This window comes from Labrus bergylta, chromosome 19, assembly GCF_963930695.1.
Source record: "Labrus bergylta chromosome 19, fLabBer1.1, whole genome shotgun sequence".
Taxonomy (NCBI): Eukaryota; Metazoa; Chordata; class Actinopteri; order Labriformes; family Labridae; genus Labrus; species Labrus bergylta.
The window spans coordinates 25,819,627-25,836,952 of NC_089213.1; positions in this window are offsets into that span (position 1 = coordinate 25,819,627).

Consider the following 17,326-nt stretch of genomic DNA (forward strand, 5'->3'; position numbering starts at 1 on the left):
CATGTGTTGCCGTAACTTGCACCTGCCTCGGAATGGCACAAGCTGCTCATCTATGGTGACACAGTCACTGGGGATGAACTTTCTTCTGCAGTTGTCCAGGAAACAGTCCCACACGTACCTAAATGTCGCCATGTGGTGTGTTTCCAGCCGCAGAGCCCTGGTCCTCTTGTCGTCAAACCGTATGACGCGGCGGATATCTTCATATCTCCTAAGCCCCATGGTGGCCTTGTAAATTGGATTTTGCAGCGGATCCACAAACAGCTCCTGCAAGGCCACATCCCAGCTCTTCTCCCCCCCTGCAAGAATTGATGAAGGCCATCAATTCTTCTTTATCAATGCTTCTCCACTCTTTCCCTTTTGCTGTGGCTGTTCTTCGTCCCTCTAAGTTGGTACATATTAGAACCTCCTCAATGATGTTGTCACTCATGAACATATCCCAGGCATCTTTTGGTGAAACAGCTGGTGATCCAGGTGTAGGTCCTGGGCAGCTCCTCAGAATGTTATGGCTTCTTGTTCTGCCATGAATGGGGGGATTCTCATTCCAGTAAGATCCGTTTTTACTCAATCTATTGGACTGGGTCTGAGTTTCCTCTTCAGAGGACTCATCAGATGAGTCTTCTGTATCATCAGAGGAGTCTTCTTCATGGATTCCCAGACACACCCACAACTCCAGCTTGACCCTCTGGCAAATATTCTGGGTCATCATCATCAGAAATTTCAGACTCTGAATCAAGACAAATTGCCTCCTCATCTGGTTCTTCCTGCAGCATCGCTACAACCATCTCAGTAGTAAATCTGGGACCAGCCATACTCTGGATAAAGAAAATCAAAAGCACAATAAAATTTTCAGATGCACATCAATATACATACACATACATAGAGTTTTATTTTGGTGACTTGGCTAAGTAGCTTAGCTAAGTACTTTGCTAAGTAGCCTAGCAATCTACATAATAGTTAGCTAACTACAATAGAATTAGCTAACTAAAATAGAAGTGTCAACAGCTAGCTAGCTAATAGTAATTACTTGTAACTTTCTGACAAGTAATGTACTCACTCTCAAGGTAACCTAAACCTAATCAAATGTTATGTACAGTTATCTTTCACAATTGTCATCAAATATTTTCTAAAGTGATGTTAGAACAATTTAAAAACAATACTTACATGTATTAGATGTTCCAAGGGAGCTGTGCTGAGCTGTGAAATGTCTGAAACAACCACGTTTCACAGCAAATGCTATAGTAAATGCATGTGGGTCGTTTCTGGGGTCGTTTCTGACTTGATGTAGAAATACAAAAGCTGTGCTCGTTCATAAAGTAAGAAAGGAAAAATACAAATGATGATTTGTGCTTAACAAAAACAAGATATTTACTGCATACTTGGAAAAGAAAATGATAAAATGTATTTATTTCAAAGATATATCATAGAAACACTCAGCCATACATGAAATAACATAGAAAGTGGATTCATTTTTGACCCATGTTGTGCATTAGAAGGGTAATGATACAAAAATGTTTTTTATTCAAAAAGTAAGAAAGGAAAAAATAAAATAAGGATGTATGATGATCAAAAACAAGTTAATTGAGGAATACCTTGAATACTGAATGAAGAGATGAATTTATTGCAAAGATGTAGAAAATAAAAACTCAACCGGGTCACTTTGACATTTTTAAAGCAGAAATACTTCATGAAAATTTTCAACTTTTTTGAAGCCAAAATCTTTTCATGAAAATTTTCAACTTTTTTGAAGCAGAAATCTTTTCATGAAATACTTTGACTTTTTTGAAGCCGAAATACTTGATGAAAATTCTTACCTTTTTTAAAGCCATAATGCTGTCATGAAAATTTTCAACTTTTTTGAAGCTGAAATCTTTTCATGAAAATTTTCAACTTTTTTGAAGCCGAAATCTTTTCATGTAAATTTTCAACTTTTTTGAAGCCGAAATCTTTTCATAAAAATTTTCAACTTTTTTGAAGCAGAAATCTTTTCATGAAATACTTTGACTTTTTTGAAGCCGAAATACTTGATGAAAATTTTCAACTTTTTTGAAGCCGAAATCTTTTCATGAAAATTTTCAACTTTTTTGAAGCCGAAATCTTTTCATGAAAATTTTCAACTTTTTGGAGTCGAAATCTTGTCATGAAAATTTTTACCTTTTTTAAAGCCAAAATCCTGTCATGAAAATTTTCAACTTTTTTGAAGCAGAAATCTTTTCAAGAAAATCTTTGACTTTTTTGAAGCTGAAATCTTTTCATGAAAATTTTCAACTTTTTTGAAGCCGAAATCTTTTCATGAAAATTTTCAACCTTTTTGAAATAGAAATCTTTTCATGAAAATTTTCAACATTTTTGAAGCCGAAATACTTCATTAAAGTTTTCAACTTTTTTGATGCTGAAATCTTTTCATGAACATTTTAAACTTTTTTGAAGCCGAAATCTTTTCATGAAAATGTTCAACTTTTTTGAAGCAGAAATCTTTTCATGAAAATCTTCGACTTTTTTGCAGCCGAAATACTTCATGAAAATCTTCAACCTTTTTGAAGCCGAAATACTTCATGAAAATTTTTACCTTTTTCAAAGCTAAAATCCTGTCACGAAAATTTTCAACTTTTTTGAAGCAGAAATCTTTTCATGAAAATCTTCAACTTCTTTGAAGCCGAAATACTTCATGAAAGTTTTGGAATTTTTTGAAGCCGAAATCTTTTAATGAAAATTTTCAACTTTTTTGAAGCAGAAATCTTTTCATGAAATACTTCGACTTTTTTGAAGCCGAAATAGTTGATGAAAATTCTTACCTTTTTTAAAGCCATAATGGTGTCATGAAAATTTTCAACTTTTTTGAAGCTGAAATCTTTTCATGAAAATTTTCAACTTTTTTGAAGCCAAAATCTTTTCATGTAAATTTTCAACTTTTTTGAAGCCGAAATCTTTTCATGAAAATTTTCAACTTTTTTGAAGCAGAAATCTTTTCATGAAATACTTTGACTTTTTTGAAGCCGAAATACTTGATGAAAATTTTATACTTTTTTGAAGCCGAAATCTTTTCATGAAAATTTTCAACTTATTTGAAGCCGAAATCTTTTCATGAAAATTTTCAACTTTTTGGAGCCGAAATCTTGTCATGAAAATTTTTACCTTTTTTAAAGCCAAAATCCTGTCATGAAAATTTTCAAATTTTTTGAAGCAGAAATCTTTTCAAGAAAATCTTTGACTTTTTTGAAGCTGAAATCTTTTCATGAAAATCTTAGAATTTTTTGACGTCGAAAAAATTCATGAACATTTTCCACTTTTTTGAAGCCGAAATCTTTTCATGAAAATTTTCAAACTTTTTGAAGTCGAAATCTTTTCATGAAAATTTTCAACTTTTTTGAAGCAGAAATCTTTTCATGAAAATCGTTGACTTTTTTGAAGCCCAAATCTTTTCATGTAAATTTTCAACCTTTTTGAAGCCGAAATACTTCATGAAAGTTTTTGAATTTTTTGAAGCCGAAATCTTTTAATGAAAATTTTCAACTTTTTTGAAGCAGAAATCTTTTCATGAAAATCTTCGACTTTTTTGAAGTCGAAATAGTTCATGAAAGTTTTCAACCTTTTTGAAGCCGAAATACTTTATCAAAATTTTTACTTTTTGTAAAGCCAAAATCCTGTCATGAAAATTTTCAACTTTTTTGAAGCCGAAATCTTTTCATGAAAATGTGCAACTTTTTTGAAGCCGAAATCTTTTCATGAAAATTTTCAAATTTTTTGAAGCCGAAATCTTTTCATGAAAATTTTCAACTTTTTGGAGCCGAAATCTTGTCATGAAAGTTTTCATCTTTTTTGAAGTCTAAATCTTTTCATGAAAATCCTTGACTTTTTTGAAGCCCAAATCTTTTAATGTAAATTTTCAACCTTTTTGAAGCCGAAATACTTCATGAAAATGTTCGACTTTTCTGAAGCAGAAATCTTTTCATGAAAATCTTTGACTTTTTTGAAGCCGAAATACTTCATGAAAATTTTCAACTTTTTTGAAGCCGAAATCTTTTCATGCAAATTTTCAACTTTTTTGATGCCGAAATAGTTCATGAAAATTTTCAACTTTTTTGAAGCCGAAATCTTTTCATGAAAATTTTCAACTTTTTGAAACCGAAATCTTTTCATGAAAATTTTCAACTTTTTTGAAGCCGAAATAATTCATGAAAATTTTTGACTTTTTTGAAAGCCGAAATCTTTTAATGTAAATTTTCAAATTTTTTGATGCCGAAATAGTTCATGAAAATTTTCAACTTTTTTGAAGCAGAAATCTTTTCATGAAAATTGTCAACTATTTTGAAGCAGAAATCTTTTAATGAAAATGTTTAACTTTTTTGAAGTTGAAAAAATACATGAAAATTTTTAACTTTTTGAAGCAGAAATCTTTTCATGAAAATTTTCAACTTTTTTGAAGCCGAAATACTTCATGAAAATTTTTGACTTTTTTGAAGCCGAAATCTTTTAATGTAAATTTTCAATTTTTTGATGCCGAAATAGTTCATGAAAATTTTCAACATTTTTGAAGCCGAAATCTATTCATGAAAATGTTCGACTTTTTTTAAGTCGAAAAAATTCATGAACATTTTCAACTTTTTTGAAGTGTAAATCTTTTCATGAAAATTTTCCACTTTTTTGAAGCCGAAATCTTCTCATGAAAATTTTCAAGTTTTTGAAGCAGAAATCGTTTCATGAAAATCTTAGACTTTTTTGAAGTCGAAAAAATTCATGAACATTTTCAACTTTTTTGAAGTGTAAATCTTTTCATGAAAATTTTCAACTTTTTTGAAGCCGAAATCTTTTCATGAAAATTTTCAAGTTTTTGAAGCAGAAATCTTTTCATGAAAATCTTAGACTTTTTTCAAGTCGAAAAAATTCATGAACATTTTCAACTTTTTTGAAGTGTAAATCTTTTCATGAAAATTTTCAACTTTTTTGAAGCCGAAATCTTTTCATGAAAATTTTCAAGTTTTTGAAGCAGAAATCTTTTCATGAAAATCTTAGACTTTTTTGAAGTCGAAAAAATTCATGAACATTTTCAACTTTTTTGAAGTGTAAATCTTTTCATGAAAATTTTCAACTTTTTTGAAGCCGAAATCTTTTCATGAAAATTTTCAAGTTTTTGAAGCAGAAATCTTTTCATGAAAATCTTAGACTTTTTTGAAGTCGAAAAAATTCATGAACATTTTCAACTTTTTTGAAGTGTAAATCTTTTCATGAAAATTTTCAACTTTTTTGAAGCCGAAATCTTTTCATGAAAATTTTCAAGTTTTTGAAGCAGAAATCTTTTCATGAAAATCTTAGACTTTTTTGAAGTCGAAAAAATTCATGAACATTTTCAACTTTTTTGAAGTGTAAATCTTTTCATGAAAATTTTCAACTTTTTTGTAGCCGAAATCTTTTCATGAAAATTTTCAACTTTTTGAAGCCGAAATCTTTTCATGAAAATTTTCAACTTTTTTGAAGCCGAAATAATTCATGAAAATTTTTAACTTTTTTGAAGTGTAAATCTTTTCATGAAAATTTTCAACTTTTTTGAAGCCGAAATCTTTTCATGAAAATTTTCAAGTTTTTGAAGCAGAAATCTTTTCATGAAAATCTTAGACTTTTTTGAAGTCGAAAAAATTCATGAACATTTTCAACTTTTTTGAAGTGTAAATCTTTTCATGAAAATTTTCAACTTTTTTGAAGCAGAAATCTTTTCATGAAAATTTTCAAGTTTTTGAAGCAGAAATCTTTTCATGAAAATCTTAGACTTTTTTGAAGTCGAAATAGTTCATGAAAGTTTTCAACCTTTTTGAAGCCGAAATCTTTTAATGAAAATTTTCAACTTTTTTGAAGCAGAAATCTTTTCATGAAATACTTCGACTTTTTTGAAGCCGAAATAGTTGATGAAAATTCTTACCTTTTTTAAAGCCATAATGGTGTCATGAAAATTTTCAACTTTTTTGAAGCTGAAATCTTTTCATGAAAATTTTCAACTTTTTTGAAGCCAAAATCTTTTCATGTAAATTTTCAACTTTTTTGAAGCCGAAATCTTTTCATGAAAATTTTCAACTTTTTTGAAGCAGAAATCTTTTCATGAAATACTTTGACTTTTTTGAAGCCGAAATACTTGATGAAAATTTTATACTTTTTTGAAGCCGAAATCTTTTCATGAAAATTTTCAACTTATTTGAAGCCGAAATCTTTTCATGAAAATTTTCAACTTTTTGGAGCCGAAATCTTGTCATGAAAATTTTTACCTTTTTTAAAGCCAAAATCCTGTCATGAAAATTTTCAAATTTTTTGAAGCAGAAATCTTTTCAAGAAAATCTTTGACTTTTTTGAAGCTGAAATCTTTTCATGAAAATCTTAGAATTTTTTGACGTCGAAAAAATTCATGAACATTTTCCACTTTTTTGAAGCCGAAATCTTTTCATGAAAATTTTCAAACTTTTTGAAGTCGAAATCTTTTCATGAAAATTTTCAACTTTTTTGAAGCAGAAATCTTTTCATGAAAATCGTTGACTTTTTTGAAGCCCAAATCTTTTCATGTAAATTTTCAACCTTTTTGAAGCCGAAATACTTCATGAAAGTTTTTGAATTTTTTGAAGCCGAAATCTTTTAATGAAAATTTTCAACTTTTTTGAAGCAGAAATCTTTTCATGAAAATCTTCGACTTTTTTGAAGTCGAAATAGTTCATGAAAGTTTTCAACCTTTTTGAAGCCGAAATACTTTATCAAAATTTTTACTTTTTGTAAAGCCAAAATCTTGTCATGAAAATTTTCAACTTTTTTGAAGCCGAAATCTTTTCATGAAAATGTGCAACTTTTTTGAAGCCGAAATCTTTTCATGAAAATTTTCAAATTTTTTGAAGCCGAAATCTTTTCATGAAAATTTTCAACTTTTTGGAGCCGAAATCTTGTCATGAAAGTTTTCATCTTTTTTGAAGTCTAAATCTTTTCATGAAAATCCTTGACTTTTTTGAAGCCCAAATCTTTTAATGTAAATTTTCAACCTTTTTGAAGCCGAAATACTTCATGAAAATGTTCGACTTTTCTGAAGCAGAAATCTTTTCATGAAAATCTTTGACTTTTTTGAAGCCGAAATACTTCATGAAAATTTTCAACTTTTTTGAAGCCGAAATCTTTTCATGCAAATTTTCAACTTTTTTGATGCCGAAATAGTTCATGAAAATTTTCAACTTTTTTGAAGCCGAAATCTTTTCATGAAAATTTTCAACTTTTTGAAACCGAAATCTTTTCATGAAAATTTTCAACTTTTTTGAAGCCGAAATAATTCATGAAAATTTTTGACTTTTTTGAAAGCCGAAATCTTTTAATGTAAATTTTCAAATTTTTTGATGCCGAAATAGTTCATGAAAATTTTCAACTTTTTTGAAGCAGAAATCTTTTCATGAAAATTGTCAACTATTTTGAAGCAGAAATCTTTTAATGAAAATGTTTAACTTTTTTGAAGTTGAAAAAATACATGAAAATTTTTAACTTTTTGAAGCAGAAATCTTTTCATGAAAATTTTCAACTTTTTTGAAGCCGAAATACTTCATGAAAATTTTTGACTTTTTTGAAGCCGAAATCTTTTAATGTAAATTTTCAATTTTTTGATGCCGAAATAGTTCATGAAAATTTTCAACATTTTTGAAGCCGAAATCTATTCATGAAAATGTTCGACTTTTTTTAAGTCGAAAAAATTCATGAACATTTTCAACTTTTTTGAAGTGTAAATCTTTTCATGAAAATTTTCCACTTTTTTGAAGCCGAAATCTTCTCATGAAAATTTTCAAGTTTTTGAAGCAGAAATCGTTTCATGAAAATCTTAGACTTTTTTGAAGTCGAAAAAATTCATGAACATTTTCAACTTTTTTGAAGTGTAAATCTTTTCATGAAAATTTTCAACTTTTTTGAAGCCGAAATCTTTTCATGAAAATTTTCAAGTTTTTGAAGCAGAAATCTTTTCATGAAAATCTTAGACTTTTTTCAAGTCGAAAAAATTCATGAACATTTTCAACTTTTTTGAAGTGTAAATCTTTTCATGAAAATTTTCAACTTTTTTGAAGCCGAAATCTTTTCATGAAAATTTTCAAGTTTTTGAAGCAGAAATCTTTTCATGAAAATCTTAGACTTTTTTGAAGTCGAAAAAATTCATGAACATTTTCAACTTTTTTGAAGTGTAAATCTTTTCATGAAAATTTTCAACTTTTTTGAAGCCGAAATCTTTTCATGAAAATTTTCAAGTTTTTGAAGCAGAAATCTTTTCATGAAAATCTTAGACTTTTTTGAAGTCGAAAAAATTCATGAACATTTTCAACTTTTTTGAAGTGTAAATCTTTTCATGAAAATTTTCAACTTTTTTGTAGCCGAAATCTTTTCATGAAAATTTTCAACTTTTTGAAGCCGAAATCTTTTCATGAAAATTTTCAACTTTTTTGAAGCCGAAATAATTCATGAAAATTTTTAACTTTTTTGAAGTGTAAATCTTTTCATGAAAATTTTCAACTTTTTTGAAGCCGAAATCTTTTCATGAAAATTTTCAAGTTTTTGAAGCAGAAATCTTTTCATGAAAATCTTAGACTTTTTTGAAGTCGAAAAAATTCATGAACATTTTCAACTTTTTTGAAGTGTAAATCTTTTCATGAAAATTTTCAACTTTTTTGAAGCAGAAATCTTTTCATGAAAATTTTCAAGTTTTTGAAGCAGAAATCTTTTCATGAAAATCTTAGACTTTTTTGAAGTCGAAAAAATTCATGAACATTTTCAACTTTTTTGAAGTGTAAATCTTTTCATGAAAATTTTCAACTTTTTTGAAGCCGAAATCTTTTCATGAAAATTTTTTACCTTTTTTAAAGCCAAAATCCTGTCATGAAAAATTTATACTTTTTTGAAGCAGAAATCTATTCATGAAAATTTTCGACTTTATTCAAACTGATATTCTACATTTTCTAACTCAAAGTGTCGTTTCAAAGTAAAAATACTGTTAGAAGGAGTGATTCAGACAAAATTAGATGAAACAGCTGTACTGGTAACAAATGAGCGCAGTTACATGAAATGACATCAAAATCATCATTCCCTGAGCCAGACAACGCTATTAACAACTTTAGTGATCAAATTGAGCGTATCTTGCGAAGCTGAGCTCGAAAGTGACATGAAACATGTTTTTGAGACATAAAGTGACACTTACAGTGAATACCTGTCCTGACTACATTTTCTAACTGAAAGCGTCGTTTCAAAGTAAAAATACTGTTAGAAGGAGTGATTCAGACAAAATTAGATGAAACAGCTGTACTGGTAACAAATGAGCGCAGTTACATGAAATGACATCAAAATCAACATTCCCTGAGCCAGACAACGCTATTAACAGCTTTAGTGATCAAATTGAGCGTATCTTGCGAAGCTGAGCTCGAAAGTGACATGAAACATGTTTTTCAGACAAAAAGTGACACTTACTGTTCAGACTGCATTTTCTAACTCAAAGTGTCGTTTCAAAGTAAAAATACTGTTAGAAGGAGTTTTTCAGGCAAAATTAGATGAAACAGCTGTAGTGGTAAAAAATGAGCGCAGTTACATGAAATGACATCAAAATCAACATTCCCTGAGCCAGACAACGCTATTAACAGCTTTAGTGATCAAATTGAGCGTATCTTGTGAAGCTGAGCTCGAAAGTGACATGAAAGATGTTTTTCAGACATAAAGTGACACTTACTGTTCAGACTACATTTTCTAACTCAAAGTGTCGTTTCAAAGTAAAAATACTGTTAGAGGGAGTGATTCAGACAAAATTAGATGAAACAGCTGTACTGGTAACAAACAACGATATTAACAGCTTTAGTGATCAAATTGAGCGTATCTTGCGAAGCTGAGCTCGAAAGTGACATGAAACATGTTTTTCAGACAAAAAGTGACACTTACTGTTCAGACTGCATTTTCTAACTCAAAGTGTCGTTTCAAAGTAAAAATACTGTTAGAAGGAGTTTTTCAGGCAAAATTAGATGAAACAGCTGTAGTGGTAAAAAATGAGCGCAGTTACATGAAATGACATCAAAATCAACATTCCCTGAGCCAGACAACGCTATTAACAGCTTTAGTGATCAAATTGAGCGTATCTTGCGAAGCTGAGCTCGAAAGTGACATGAAAGATGTTTTTCAGACATAAAGTGACACTTACTGTTCAGACTACATTTTCTAACTCAAAGTGTCATTTCAAAGTAAAAATACTGTTAGAGGGAGTGATTCAGACAAAATTAGATGAAACAGCTGTAGTGGTAACAAATGAGCGCAGTTACATGAAATGACATCAAAATCAACATTCCCTGAGCCAGACAACGCTATTAACAGCTTTAGTGATCAAATTGAGCGTATCTTGCGAAGCTGAGCTCGAAAGTGACATGAAACATGTTTTTGAGACATAAAGTGACACTTACAGTGAATACCTGTTCTGACTACATTTTCTAACTCAAAGCGTCGTTTCAAAGTAAAAATACTGTTAGAAGGAGTGTTTCAGACAAAATTAGTTGAAACAGCTGTGATGCTAACAATCAACGATATTAACAGCTTTAGTGATCAAATTGAGCGTATCTTGCGAAGCTGAGCTCGAAAGTGACATGAAACATGTTTTTGAGACATAAAGTGACACTTACTGTTCAAAACATGTTTCATGTCACTTTCGAGCACAACTTCGCAAGATACGCTCAATTTGATCACTAAAGCTTTTAATAGCGTTGTCTGGCTCAGGGAATGTTGATTTTGATGTTATTTCATGTAACTGCGCTCATTTGTTACCAGTACAACTGTTTCATCTAATTTTGTCTGAATCACTCCTTCTAACAGTATTTTTACTTTGAAACGGCACTTTGAGTTAAAAATGTAGTCTGAACAGTAAGTTTCACTTTATGTCTCAAAAACTTGTTTCATGTCACTTTCGAGCTCAGCTTCGCAAGATACGCTCAATTTGATCACTAAAGCTGTTAATATCGTTGTTTGTTACCAGTGCTGCTGTTTCATCTAATTTTGTCTGAATCACTCCTTCTAACAGTATTTTTACTTTGAAACGACACTTTGAGTTAGAAAATGTAGTCAGAACAGGTATTCACTGTAAGTGTCACTTTATGTCTCAAAAACATGTTTCATGTCACTTTCGAGCTCAGCTTCGCAAGATACGCTCAATTTGATCACTAAAGCTGTTAATAGCGTTGTCTGTCTCAGGGAATGTTGATTTTGATGTCATTTCATGTAACTGCGCTCATTTGTTACCAGTGCTGCTGTTTCATCTTATTTTTGATGAATCACTCCTTCTAACAGTATTTTTACTTTGAAACGACACTTTGAGTTAAAAAATGTAGTCAGGACAGGTATTCACTGTAAGTGTCACTTTATGTCTCAAAAACATGTTTCATGTCACTTTCGAGCTCAGCTTCGCAAGAAACGCTCAATTTGATCACTAAAGCTGTTAATATCGTTGTTTGTTACCAGTGCTGCTGTTTCATCTAATTTTGTCTGAATCACTCCTTCTAACAGTATTTTTACTTTGAAACGACACTTTGAGTTAGAAAATGTAGTCAGAACAGGTATTCACTGTAAGTGTCACTTTATGTCTCAAAAACATGTTTCATGTCACTTTCGAGCTCAGCTTCGCAAGATACGCTCAATTTGATCACTAAAGCTGTTAATAGCGTTGTCTGTCTCAGGGAATGTTGATTTTGATGTCATTTCATGTAACTGCGCTCATTTGTTACCAGTGCTGCTGTTTCATCTTATTTTTGATGAATCACTCCCTCTAACAGTATTTTTACTTTGAAACGACACTTTGAGTTAAAAAATGTAGTCAGGACAGGTATTCACTGTAAGTGTCACTTTATGTCTCAAAAACATGTTTCATGTCACTTTCGAGCTCAGCTTCGCAAGAAACGCTCAATTTGATCACTAAAGCTGTTAATAGCGTTGTCTGGCTCAGGGAATGTTGATTTTGATGTCATTTCATGTAACTGCGCTCATTTGTTACCAGTGCTGCTGTTTCATCTAATTTTGTCTGAATCACTCCTTCTAACAGTATTTTTACTTTGAAACGACACTTTGAGTTAGAAAATGTAGTCAGGACAGGTATTCACTGTAAGTGTCAGTTTATGTCTGAAAAACATGTTTCATGTCACTTTCGAGCTCAGCTTCGCAAGATACGCTCAATTTGATCACTAAAGCTGTTAATAGCGTTGTCTGGCTCAGGGAATGTTGATTTTGATGTCATTTCATGTATAACTGCGCTCATTTGTTACCAGTACAGCTGTTTCATCTAATATTGTCTGAATCACTCCTTCTAACAGTATTTTTACTTTGAAACGGCACTTTGAGTTAGAAAATGTAGTCTGAACAGTAAGTGTCACTTTATGTCTCAAAAACATGTTTCATGTCACTTTCGAGCTCAGCTTCGCAAGATACGCTCAATTTGATCACTAAAGCTGTTAATATCGTTGTTTGTTACCAGTACAGCTGTTTCATCTAATTTTGTCTGAATCACGCCTTCTAACAGTATTTTTACTTTGAAACGACACTTTGAGTGAGAAAATGTAGTCTGAAAAGTAAGTGTCACTTTATGTCCCAAAAACATGTTTCATGTCACTTTCGAGCTCAGCTTCGCAAGATACGCTCAATTTGATCACTAAAGCTGTTAATAGCGTTTTCTGGCTCAGGGAATGTTGATTTTGATGTCATTTCATGTAACTGCGCTCATTTCTTACCAGTACAGCTGTTTCATCTAATTTTGTCTGAATCACTCCTTCTAACAGTATTTTTACTTTGAAACGACACTTTGAGTTAGAAAATGTAGAATATCAGTTTGAATAAAGTTGAAAATTTACATATAAAGATTTCAGCTTTAAAAAAGTTGAAAACTTTCATGAAGTATTTCAGCTTTGAAAAAGTTGAAAACTTTCATGAAGTATTTCGACTTCAAAAAAGTTGAAAATTTTCATGAAAAGATTTCATTTTCAAAAAAGTTCAAAATTTACATGAAAAGATTTCTGTTTCAAAAAAGTTGAAAATTTCAAGCTTTTTAAAAAGTTGAAAATTTTCATGAAGTATTTTTGCTTCAAAAAGTTGAAAACTTTCATGAAAAGATTTCGGCTTCAAAAAAGTTGAAAATTTTCATGAAAAGATTTCTGCTTCAAAATTTTCATGAAAAGATTCATGAAAAGATTTCGGATTTAAAAAAGTTGAAAATTTTAATGAAAACATTTCGGCTTCTAAAAAGTTGAAAATTTTCATGAAGTATTTCGGTTTCAAAAAATTTGAAAATTTACATGAAAAGATTTCTGCTTAAAAAAATTGAAAATTTTCATGAAAAGATTTAGGCTTCAAAAAAGTCGAAGATTTTCATGAAAAGATTTCTGCATGAAAATTTTCATGAAAAGATTTCTGCTTCAAAAAAGTCGAAGATTTTCATGAAAAGATTTCGGCTACAAAAAAGTTGAAAATTTTCATAAAAAGATTTCTGCTTCAAAAAAGTCGAAGATTTTCATGAAAAGATTTCGGCTTCAAAAAAGTTGAAAATTTTCATGACAGGATTTTGGCTTTAAAAAAGGTAAAAAATTTCATGAAGTATTTCAGCTTCAAAAAATTTGAAAATTTTGATGAAAAGATTTCTGCTTCAAAAAAGTTCAAAATTTTCATGAAAAGATTTCGGCTTCAAAAAAGTTGAACATTTCCATGAAGTATTTCTGCTTCAAAAAAGTTGAAGATTTTCATGAAAAGATTTTTGCTTCAAAAAAGTTGAAAATTTTCATGACAAGATTTTGGCTTCAAAAAAGTTGAAAATTTACATGAAAAGATTTCGGCTTCAAAAAAGTTGAAAATTTTGATGAAAAGGTTTCATTTTCAAAAAAGTTGATAATTTTTATGAAAAGATTTCTGCTTCAAAAAAGTTGAAAATTTTCATGACAAGATTTTGGCTTCAAAAAAGTTGAAAATTTCCATGAAAAGATTTCAGCTTCAACAAAATTGAAATTTTTCATTACAGGATTTTGGCTTTAAAAAAGTTGAAAATTTTCATGAAAAGATTTCTGCTTCAAAAAAGTTGAAAATTTTCATAAAAAGATTTCTGCTTCAAAAAAGTCGAAGATTTTCATGAAAAGATTTCGGCTTCAAAAAAGTCAAAAATTTTCATGAAGTATTTTGGTTTCAAAAAAGTTGAAAATTTACATGAAAAGATTTCGGCTTCAAAAAAGTTGAAAATTTTCATGAAAAGATTTCTGCTTTAAAATTTTCATGAAAAGATTTCTGCTTCAACAAAGTTGAAAATTTTCATGAAAAGATTTCTGCTTCAACAAAATTGAAATTTTTCATTACAGGATTTTGGCTTTAAAAAAGTTGAAAATTTTCATGAAAAGATTTCTGCTTCAAAAAAGTTGAAAATTTTCATAAAAAGATTTCTGCTTCAAAAAAGTCGAAGATTTTCATGAAAAGATTTCGGCTTCAAAAAAGTCAAAAATTTTCATGAAGTATTTTGGTTTCAAAAAAGTTGAAAATTTACATGAAAAGATTTCAGCTTCAAAAAAGTTGAAAATTTTCATGAAAAGATTTCTGCTTTAAAATTTTCATGAAAAGATTTCTGCTTCAAAAAAGTTGAAAATTTTCATAAAAAGATTTCTGCTTCAAAAAAGTCGAAGATTTTCATGAAAAGATTTCGGCTTCAAAAAAGTCAAAAATTTTCATGAAGTATTTTGGTTTCAAAAAAGTTGAAAATTTACATGAAAAGATTTCAGCTTCAAAAAAGTTGAAAATTTTCATGAAAAGATTTCTGCTTTAAAATTTTCATGAAAAGATTTCTGCTTCAACAAAGTTGAAAATTTTCATGAAAAGATTACTGCTTCAACAAAGTTAAAAATTTTCATGAAAAGATTTAGCCTTCAAAAAAGTTGAAAATTTTCATGAAAAGATTTCGGCTTCAAAAAAGTTGAACATTTTCATGAAGTATTTCAGCTTCAAAAAATTTGAAAATTTTGATGAAAAGATTTTTGATTCAAAAAAGTTGAAGATCTTCATGAAACGATTTCTGCTTCAAAAAAGTTGAACATTTTCATGAAAAAATTTCAGCTTCAAAAAAGTTGAAAATTTTCATGAAGTATTTCGGTTTCAAAAAAGTTAAAAATTTACATGAAAAGATTTCGGCTTCAAAAAAGTTGAAAATTTTGATGAAAAGGTTTCATTTTCAAAAAAGTTGATAATTTTTATGAAAAGATTTCTGCTTCAAAAAAGTTGAAAATTTTCATGAAAAGATTTTGGCTTCAAAAAAGTTGAAAATTTCCATGAAAAGATTTCAGCTTCAACAAAATTGAAATTTTTCATGAAAAGAGTTCGGCTTCAAAAAAGTTGAACATTTTCATAAAGTATTTCTGCTTCAAAAAAGTTGAAGATTTTCATGAAAAGATTTCTGCTTCAACAAAGTTGAAAATTTTCATGAAAAGATTTCTGCTTCAACAAAGTTAAAAATTTTCATGAAAAGATTTCGGCTTCAAAAAAGTTGAACATTTTCATGAAGTATTTCAGCTTCAAAAAATTTGAAAATTTTGATGAAAAGATTTTTGCTTCAAAAAAGTTGAAGATCTTCATGAAACGATTTCTGCTTCAAAAAAGTTGAACATTTTCATGAAAAAATTTCAGCTTCAAAAAAGTTGAAAATTTTCATGAAGTATTTCGGTTTCAAAAAAGTTAAAAATTTACATGAAAAGATTTCGGCTTCAAAAAAGTCAAAAATTTTGATGAAAAGGTTTCATTTTCAAAAAAGTTGATAATTTTGATGAAAAGATTTCTGCTTCAAAAAAGTTCAAAATTTTCATGAAAAGATTTCGGCTTTAAAAAAGTTGAAAACTTTCATGAAAAGATTTCGGCTTCAAAAAAGTCAAAGATTTTCATGAAGTATTTCGGCTTCAAAAAAGTTGAAAATTTTCATGAAAATCTTCGACTTTCTTCATGCTGGCTGAGTTTTTCTTTGTTCTATCTTTTGAAATCAATTTATTTTATGATTGAATATTCCAAGTATTCTTTAAATATCTTGTTTTTGATTACCACCAATCACTATTTCCATTTTTACTTTCATGCTTTATGAACAAAAATAGCTTTTTTTATTACTACATCAAGTTTACACACATGGGTCAAAAATGACCCATACATCCAAGTGTGATTTAAAATTAAATGAATTAATACTATAATATTAATTTGTTTCAAGTAATTACTTTAGCAGTGAGTGGAGCCAAACACTTATGTATTTCATATTTGCAACATGTTTATTTGTCATTTTGTCACACATACACATACCTCTGATAACAGATAACACGGCTGTTGAACTGAACTGTATCTGTAATTTAACAACTGTAAACTGGTGAATGTGACCAAACAAAATGAAATACAACTGAACACATCACTAGAGCACAAATTGCCTTCTCAATTTTGACATGCCTCACAAATGATCACTAAGAGTTTGTGCTCCTTGCACACAGGCCTGGTGCACTGGGAACACTAGCTGCTGACTTTTCTGTCTTTGGTAACTGGGCAGATCGTGCACCTCTTCCTCTTCCTTTGGCCCTCCTGTCTGATGTCCTCTTGTGGCTGGGTGGTGGCTGTGTTTTGTTTTTTAAACCCACATCTTCCCATTGTTTCTTCTTCTGACTGCTGTCATCCACTGCTTTGTCATCATGCATAGTGCTCAGGAGGACAACAGCTTTTCCCTTCTTCTGCACATAGCTCACCATGGTCATGTTGCCATTGAATCCGAATTCTGAGCTATGAATCTCCCGTGATTTGGATGGCTTCATGATAGGTGGTATGTCCGATTTGTTCTGGCAAAGAGTCCCAACAATGGTCAGGTTCTTCTCGAGGAGCTTCTCAGCCAGCGGGACACTGGTGAAGAAGTTGCTAATTGTGATGTTGCGACCTATGAGAGGGGGAAAAGATTGTAAATTTACTCGACATGGAATTCTTTAAACTCTAACGCCATAATCTGTTGCATTGCATTGCATTTTATTCTGTTTTACTATTTTGCTTACAGAGAAATCAAATAAAAAAATAAAATACACATTATTAAAGATTGGGAAAAAGTATGTAGGTATTGTGCTAAAACTTAATACATTAGTTTCTCTATTGTACTTTACATTCACCTGTCTGTCTGATTCCACTGCACAATTGCTGGACGACATTCTCTCCAAGGTTCCTCTGAACCTGGCTGTCTCCCGGTATAGACAATTCCATCTATTGCATAAGGTACCCTTGCGTCGCACATCCAGAAGATTTTTATCCCATATTTTGCAGGCTTGCTGGGCATGTGTTGCCGTAACTT